The following is a 9,739-nucleotide window of genomic DNA, read 5'->3' as shown; positions in this document are numbered from 1 at the left end:
GACTTCGGAATTGTCCGGAGAGCCGACAACCTTGCTTCGGAAGTTGGTCTAGGTGAAACAGTGACCCTGATTTTCTTTTAAAGTTTAAACTAATTCATTATGTTAACACAGTAAACATACATTATTGATACCGATTCACTGTTATTGTTGAGTTATGAATACCTAAAATATATTTTAGGAAAAAAATATATTTTAGGGAAAACACCTTCTATATCAGGTTTGTCCATTATGTAAATATGTCTTAGTTATGACTAATATTTTAACTCCGTTAACACAATGTAAATTTAATTTATAAGGAAATATTTCTTTGACCACTTAAGAACATGTATTCTTTAATGAAGTCAAGTGTATTACTTTGAAATTAGAGATATTTTTTCCTTTTTCCTATATATATAAGATCATTTGAGTTATAATCGAATAAATTGCTATTCTGGTTTCAAAGTATAGTTATAAAACGGTGCATTTCACAATCACTATAAATATGAATTTTACAGACGAGGATGGCTATGAGTTACCGTTTTCGTCATATACCAGTTCTTATCCTGAGTCTAGAAATAATACGCTGCAAAGTGATCAGAAAATTGGAAGAAGCAAACAACATAATGGAGATAAAATGTATAAACAAATCATGGACAAAGATGGAAATGAAACACCTATTTCAAACTTTTCGGAACTGAGATCTAAATCTTTAAAACGTACGGAGTGTAATTCTTTCCCTCCAAGAACTGAAAGAAGAAAGCAAAATTCTAGACATAATACAGACGAAGACGGCTATCAGATACCCATTTCAAAATACTACGGTTTTACAAAGAATAATGGACTACACATTACATCAAATCCCGTTAACGTTGATGAAAGAAAGAGACCAAGTTCTGCACGTTTAGAATTAACAATTTGCACAGATGATGATGATTATGCAATACCACTTTCTAATTATAACAGAATTGGTTCTGAAACTTACAGGGAATATGCCGGACTTAACACAACAGAAAGGAAAAATAACTACAGTATAACAAGGAAAATGTTAACGATTTTTATTCTTGTAACATTGATTTTGTGTTGTGTTACTGCAGGATTGACCTATTTCACTGTTTCGTATTTTTCCGAATCACGTGGAGTGTTCTTATGCGCGTTCACGGAATGTGGTAATGATAAATGTTATATGAATTTCACTAAAGGATCCGTGTGTCTGTGTCCAGAACAGTCAAACGTTACGCCGTCCTACTTTGTAGATGTCACATGACCTATCATGTTAAGAAAACAACCAATAAACTTCAAAAGAGGGATATGTTTTTTTTTCTAAAAAAATATATATTCTGATTCCCAATTCGAAAATAATCTGGAAAAGCAGATGACAAAACAAATGTTCGTAATCTAGATTTCCTCCATACCATATAGTGTTGAATATTGATAAAAAATGGATTGATAGCGTTGAAAAACTAAAAAAATAAGTTTCTTTATTTCATTTTTAAACCAGCGTTAATCATATGCTGGATGAATACAAGCTAAGCTTAAAGGAGTGAGATTTAAGAGATATTTGTAAATTCTTATATATAAATGCTAACAGGTGTGATTACTACGTTAAACATTAGTTCGCTCAAAATTATTGAAAACAATTTGTAAACATTTTGGTACACGAATTTACTTATTTAAAATTTTAATTCAACAACAAGCTTTATAAATTGAATATAATTATACTCGTTACCAAGAATTTTTCATTGTACTAATGAACTCAAAATCGTTCAAATTTTTTTTGTCGTGTTTTGAAATCCCGGACCTGCGCAGAATGTACTTTCTTTTTCCGGTCTCGTTTGTATGAAACTTTGAGTAAAAAATATATTTATCAGTCTAGTATAAAATAGGAAGGAACGCGCAATACCGATTTCATTTTTAATAATTCCTTGATATGAAAAAACGTTACCTGATGATAGCGTTTCTTTGTTTACATTGCATATGACGTCATAATTTAAATAACGTCACAACTAAATCCCTAAGAACAGAACCAAAATCGGAAACGTTACGGTATTTCCGTTTCTTTTTTTTTAAACAAATATTTAAGTTACAAAAAAATAATTCACACAGACTTCGTCCCCATTTACAGGTAATGCCTGCCTCATATTAAATTGAATATAATTATACTCGTTACCATGCACTCCGATTTCACCAGTCATCTTCATTACGGTAAGACTTATCTTCATTGTTTTTTTATACAGATTAGACCGTTGGTTTTCCCGTTTGAATTGTTTTACACTAGTAATTTTGGGACCCTTTATAGCTTGTTGTTCGGTGTGAGCCCAGGCTCCGTGTTGAAGGCCGTACATTGACCTATAATGGTTTACTTTTATAAATTGTTATTTGGATCGAGAGTTGTCTCATTGAATCTAACACCACATCTTCCTATATATAGATAAAATAGTACCAACGTATATTCGTCAATCCTGACATCTTGTATACTTGGGGATTTATATTCATTTGTTAATCGATGATGAATGGGTGGCTTTTTTACATCCAGTGTTATATAAAATTCATATTCAGAACGAGAAGATAATAATGTGATGTGAATACCAACCTTGCTGCATGATAATCTAAATTTGTGGCCCTACTCGGACACATTATTCTGACTCAGAACCGACAAGTCATTGATCGCACTTCTAAACGCCGCGTCTTAGCGGAGAAGCAACACATAAAATATTGTAGTGTTTGAGTTTTAGTTGATCCGATCGGGATTCGAAACCATGACCTTTCACAAGTGAGGCGACTGTTAATTGAAACTACATGTTCCTTGTTAATGTACAATTTATGAATACAATTAAATTTTTACTCATATTTTTCACGCTTCGATATTTCTTTATTTTCCAAATATTGCCATTGCACTAGTACTCAAACGTTACGCACGCTGTTCCAACGACGTTTTTCGTTAATTCAACGACTGAAAGTGAATTTTATAAGTAGATATAACAGAAAAGCAATAAAAGTGTAAGACGATATAACATTTACCAAAAGAACAAATATTTGCCTCATTGTTCGTGAGGTCAAATATTGCAGATTCTATAAAATATTCTCTACACAGTCAAGCGATAGCCATTTTGTCCAAGTTGATATTTCATTTATCAAAGCAGTTAACGCGTTTTTTTAACTGGTATTACAATAAGTTATTTATAATTGATCAAAACAAAAGTGTGATACACGGGGAGTACAAAATGCAAAGATTATTTTCTTATTAACTACAAATTTTGGTCTTAAAGGAATAAAATGCTTCCAACATTACAAAACGGTAGCCATTTTGTCCAAACGTCTGAAATCGTCAAAAAATCCAAAAAAACGCTTATTTCCGACGTTACATGTGCTAAAGTTTCAATTTTATGTTATAAATAATGGTAATTGAAACGTGGTGAAATTTGGGAAAAGAGTTTGATGGCTGCCGGAAAAAAAGAATAGTGCATGTTGCTATAGACTCCGGTCGGGGACATAGATTTGACACAGGTTAAATTTTGCATTTGTTATTATTTAATCGTTTATAGCTTTTAACGATCTATTTAAAAGAATGGTGAAATGAGACACCAATACAGTCCTCTAAATGTAAAATGCGAATTTTAGTTTATGTTGAGGCAGTACTCCGAAATAGATCATTTAAAGTCGTCACTTCAGTAAGGTGCATTCACCTATAGTAAAAGACTTAATACTAGTCCACGGAATGTTTTAATTCGCGCGTTGTCCTGCTATTCATGTTATAACCGTCGCGATGAAAGTAGTCCCTGTACTAGCGAAGCCGGAACTTTTCGTCAATATAAACTTGTGCATGAAATGGAGTTAATTGGAAGACTAATCCCGAACAGCAACGAAAACCGTTTTATTGAATTAATAAAACACAGGATTATAATAGCCGTTTTTATGGACGATCCCGGAGTAGTTTACTATATTTTAAAATGTATATTAGAAGTTAAAACAATTTAAGCAAGCAACTTCAGATGATTTGGGAAATAATTATCAAGTCACGGTGAGGAGTGTATTTCGAAAAATTATGTGCCAGGGAAAATACAATTCTATTCAAATTAACCAATTTTAAAAATGTTTCGATTTACTTGCAGTGTCAGATATATTTGTATTGGGGTTGAATTAAGATATAGAAATTTTACAATGACAGGTAATATGCACCATGAAAGTTAAACATCCTATGATAAAAGATTTGTACATCTAAATAAATACCATTTATTTATAGAAAACCGTATACATGTACTTCCGTCCCATTCTTCCTTCCTACATTACTTGCGACAGTTCTGCATTTTTAGGTGAAATGGCTTAAAGGGTAAACATTATTAAATCGATTTCCACAACTTGAGGTACATCATAAAAAGAACAGAACCAGAATCAACCAACAACATATAACAAAAAACGAATAAAACTTTAATCGAAGTCAAAAAACCTATTTGACGCCGCATTTTTAGTGTAACGTCGAGTTATTGGAACATCGTGCACAACGTTTCTATCGTATATTCAATTATTTAAAATATGCTTATGCAACTTTATTTTTTGATTTTTACTTTATTGTAGGAAGAAATTTTATTTTTAAACAAATGTAACTGAAATACCTTTGAACCTGCATTCATAAACTGCGAAAATTATTAAACAGTACATATAGGGTTTTTTTTCAGATTGACGTCGGCCTTCATATTTTTCTTATTTTTTAAGTTTTTCCATCGCGTTTGATTTTTAATGTTCTTTGAAAACTTTTACTTTCAAGTACCCGAGTCAGAAGTGATATAGCATATTCCAAAAGTAAATTTCATTTCAGGTCAATTTTATTTAAAGAACGACTATAGCAAGTTATTAAAAAGTATGCACCATATTTAAGTTTGTTTTCGAAGAGACAGAAAAATATTACACTAATTCCTTATTATCTAGAGACGCATAAGTTTTATAGAATTGTTAGACGCTATAAAACCAAAAATCATGATGCAGAGGGCAAGCTACCAGTGACTAATTAGAGAACTGATATGGTCACGTTTGAGCTTAAAGCTTGTAATCTGTCAAGTTTAATACATCCAGTTATGAAACAGACTTTCTTCTTTCGGTAGTATTACTGATGTTAAGCAAGGCATGAATGGTGTAAGTACTCTCCGATCTCTACTTTTGGAAGGTATAAGTACCCGTCTGTTGTATTTATACCCCACTGTCCTAGGTTATGGAGAGGATTGAGCGCTCACACAAATGTTTAACCTCGCCAAATTCTTAATGCGTCTGTCCCAAGTCAATAGCTTGTGGTTCAGTGGTTGTCGTTGGTTCATGTCTGTCATATTTGTTTTCCGTAAATTGTTATGTTATAAATTAGGCCGTAAGTTTTCTCAATGCGTTTGTTTCATATTTTTCAGGTCGGGGCTTTTATTAGCACACCAAAAGGTATTTTTTTCTCACTGTTAATGACCGTACAGTTGCCTATAATTACTTACCTCCACTACATTTAAACATTCGTGTATATTTGTCTCATTGGCAATCATGCAACATCTCCTTATTTTTATATTGTTCCCGAGTGATGATTTTGAATACCTGATTTCCTTGATAGTAGGTTGCTGCTCACAAGTAAGCTATTATATCTTGCTGTTCGATGTGAGCCCAGGCTCCGTGCTGAAGGCCGTTTCTTGACCTATAATGGTTTACTTTTATAAATTGTTTTTTTGGATTGATAGTTGTCTCATTTGCACTCATACCACATCTTCCTTTATCCAATAAACCAAGAGTTCCAGGTGTTGAAGTTGAAACCACCCTTTCGCTCGTTTTACAGACGCCATTACAGATGATAGCAATATGTTATTAATGTCGTAACTACGATCCATTCCCCTATTCCCGAATGTGACCTACCGAATTAGACTTATTACGGGTTTTGTACAAATATGAGCTTCACTGTTGCCACTCATGAAGCAGGATCTGAGATCAGCCCAGTATTTGTTTGGGTTTGTGTTACTCAGTCTTTAGTTTTCGAGGTTGGGTTTTTTTGTACTATTATTTGTCTTTTTCTTTTTTAGCCATGGCATTGTCAGTTTTTTTTGGACTTATGAATGTCCTACTAGTATCGCCTTTCAATTACCGTATCATTCTGATGCATGTATGTGATTTATACTCATACATGCTATTGTTTTGAGCTTTTCCTTTAGAGAGAGCAACATATGTGAAACTACTTAAACGGAAAAATGTAACATTTAGCCTTTAAAAATATGTTTTTCAATGGTGACCATATACCTATTCGGCCTTTTGATTTTTTTTAGCCTTAACCCATTCAGAGTCAGTAATTGTCTAACAAAATCCTAGGCTGCATTAATTAATCTATTTTTCTAAAAAAAAAATTAACGTATTTTAGTCCTCCTGCTTTCAAATTTTGTGGGGAAGTGTTGTTTTAATATTTTAATATATATTAATGCGATGTCGGGGCCAACTAAATGGGAATTATGTTATACACATTTGTCGGTCAAAAACTAATATTTCTTGTACAGCATACATATATGATCGTTCAGACAAACAGTGCATGTGTCTGGTGTAATCAAATAGTCTTTGTTGGGGCATGAAGGATCGGTCTTGGCAATTTTTGATACAAAAGCTAAATTATAATTGTATTTGTAATGATTTTTTTAAGTGAAAACATTGAAATACTTTCTGCCTCATATCGTGACTTACATCTAGAAATTAAAAATGAAAACAAAACTTTTTGTCAAAAACAATGACGTGAAGTTGAAATCATTCCTTCGTAATTTTACAGTTGGTTGACTGTTATGGAAAATACGTTTCACAGATAATATCAGATTTGCTCCTGATGTCGTTATAACAACCCCGTTCCCCTTTCACGAATGTGATCTACCGAATAAGAATATTTACCGGTTTTGTAATAACATGAGCAATACGAAAAGTGCCGCATGTGAAGCAGGATCTGCTTACCACTACGGAGCACCTGAAATCTCCCCCAGTTATTGTGGGGTTCGTCTTGTTTTGTCTTTAGTTTTCTTTTTTCTTTTTAGCCATGGCGTTGTCAGTTTATTTTCGATATAAGGGGTTTAATGTCCTTCTGGTATCTTTAGCCCCTCTTTTCTAAATTATTCCTTTATAACTTTCATCCGAATTTAAGTTGGCTGTATCTTATTTGAAAAGGAATTTGATAAACTCATTATACCGATAAGAGGAAGACAACCTATACTTAAGTATATATCAATAACTTCTAATTAAATGTCAGTCTATACAGTGAGAATGTTCATGTTGAGCAACCTGGCAATCATTGTCTGAGCAACAACTGTGTCAATATTTAAAAAAACTATATTACAATTAAAGATTGTTGACATTTGCTTTTTCATTTAATTTTTTATTATTAACAAAGAACATTATGTTTTTTTAAAAGAAGTTAATATATTTTCAAAAGACCATATTGAATAATTTATAAAGTAACCAGTTTATCGGCTTCTTATAAGAGAACTTAAATGGAGGAGTTTCTAATTAGTCCACTTTATTGATAAAATAACTTCGCTCTAATTAAACCTTGTAAACAATAAAACAGTTTTGCATAGGAAAGTATGTTTTTAATTCATTAAATACTTAACTGGTAATTTAAAGTCCCATAGTATTCCATACAAGCAAACGTTGATGTAAATTGTGGAAAGGTTCTTTCCAATTGAAACATTCTAAGCGTATGTATACCAGGGAATCTTGTGGAATTATTAAAGACATTTGACACCAGAATGTATTCATATGTAAGTTTCAATTCTACATTATTATTGATATTATTTAAAAAACAAATCAAATACAATTTATAACTGTACCAGAAAATAAGATGTTCATTAACATAGTATTCCTTTTTCGTTCCTTCTTTAATTTCAATGTGTTTCTTTTCGTTCATCGTTTAAATTCAGTAAAGTATATATATGTATGCACATTGTATTTCGGTATTTAAATGTTAATAAAAAAGGTGTATTTGATTATAAGCCGGGGGAACAAAACTGAAACATTTGAATGCTGATTAAAACGTATTAATAATACATTTCCAAATATGTGCATTCTCCAATGATTGTGTTGAAGGCCGTACTTTGACCTATGATTGTTTACTTTTCACACACTGTAACTTGGAAGGGAAGTTGTTTCATTGGCACTCATACTACATATTTTAATTGCTTTATATATTTAGATAGATGTAGATATGAATTTAATCTGGTCTTGATTTTGTTTTATTTTGTAATGAAACAAAAACTGTTCTTATCTCTAACCTTTTTCCTATAGTATTAACCGCCACTTGTGCGTCGTTGAAAAAAATAAAAGTTTAAAGAAGTGAACGAAATAAAAGAGAAGATTGACATTTAACAGTTAAAAATTCGATGATTCACCATTTATTGAAAAAAATTAACAAGTAGGATGATTATCATTCACCAGTCCAGTAGTCAGCACTTCTGTGTTGAATTGAGTAATCGATATGTTCATAATTATGAATCAACTGTTAACAAAAAACTTTGAATTTTTGAAATACTTTTCTACCTCAGGAATAGATAACCTTAGCTGTATTTGGCAAAACGTTTGGGAATTTGTGGTCCTCAATGCTCTTCATCTTTGTACTTTATTTTTTGTTTTTTTTAACATTTTTTTATTCAAGCGTCACTGATGAATCTTTGTAGACTAAACGCGCGTATGGCGTAAATATAACATTTCATTGCTGGTATCTATGATGAGTTTATCTAATGTTTCCATGTACGTTTAATTAAGCAACTTTTGCAGCAAAGGTATTTTATAAGCTTTGAAGTTCCACAGAGCAAATTTCACTGTTTATTAAACTTTACACAGTATATATCCCAATAAACTTATGTAGCAAATGTGTTTTGTTTGATGTAGTCTAATGTTTGATGTAGTCTAATGTTTGGTGTGTTTTGTTTGATGTAGTCTAATGTGTTTTGTTTGATGTAGTCTAATGTGTTTTGTTTGGTGTAGTCTAATGTGTTTTGTTTGATGTAGTCTAATGTGTTTTGTTTGATGTAGTCTAATGTGTTTTGTTTGATGTAGTCTAATGTGTTTTGTTTGATGTAGTCTAATGTGTTTTGTTTGATGTAGTCTAATGTGTTTTGTTTGGTGTAGTCTAATGTGTTTTGTTTGGTGTAGTCTAATGTGTTTTGTTTGGTGTAGTCTAATGTGTTTTGTTTGATGTAGTCTAATGTTTTTTGTTTGATGTAGTCTAATGTGTTTTGTTTGATGTAGTCTAATGTGTTTTGTTTGATGTAGTCTAATGTGTTTTGTTTGATGTAGCTAATGTGTTTTGTTTGATGTAGTCTAATGTGTTTTGTTTGATGTAGTCTAATGTGTTTTGTTTGATGTAGTCTAATGTTTGATGTAGTCTAATGTGTTTTGTTTGATGTAGTCTAATGTGTTTTGTTTGGTGTAGTCTAATGTGTTTTGTTTGATGTAGTCTAATGTGTTTTGTTTGATGTAGTCTAATGTGTTTTGTTTGATGTAGTCTAATGTTTGATGTAGTCTAATGTGTTTTGTTTGATGTAGTCTAATGTTTGATTTATCAGTTTTTATGTACTTTTTTAACTTACCTTGGAATTTAATATTTTGATTATTACTTTTCCCCTTAGAACACATGTAACGATGCGGGAAACAGCTCCTACATATAATGACACAGGACTGTCATATTCCCGGTAAAATTTATTGCAGAGTTTGATAACAGAGTTGTATGCATTTGTGTGTGCTGTTGACCTCAATATGTTTTTACTTTACCCAA

General features: G+C 31.8%; 1 protein-coding gene across 1 annotated transcript in view; it reads left to right on the top strand.

Moving 5' to 3' along the window:
• The first annotated feature begins 418 nt into the window (after positions 1–418).
• LOC139481413 (uncharacterized) overlaps positions 419–9,739 on the top strand; it is a 42,639-nt gene continuing 33,318 nt past the window's right edge. The window contains exon 1 of the mRNA XM_071264736.1: positions 419–1,145. The gene's annotated coding sequence lies outside the window, so the exon portion shown is untranslated. The remainder of the gene's footprint in view (positions 1,146–9,739) is intronic.

Source organism: Mytilus edulis, chromosome 7 (genome assembly GCF_963676685.1).
Source record: "Mytilus edulis chromosome 7, xbMytEdul2.2, whole genome shotgun sequence".
Lineage (NCBI taxonomy): Eukaryota > Metazoa > Mollusca > Bivalvia > Mytilida > Mytilidae > Mytilus > Mytilus edulis.
This window is presented reverse-complemented; position numbering and strand designations above follow the sequence as displayed.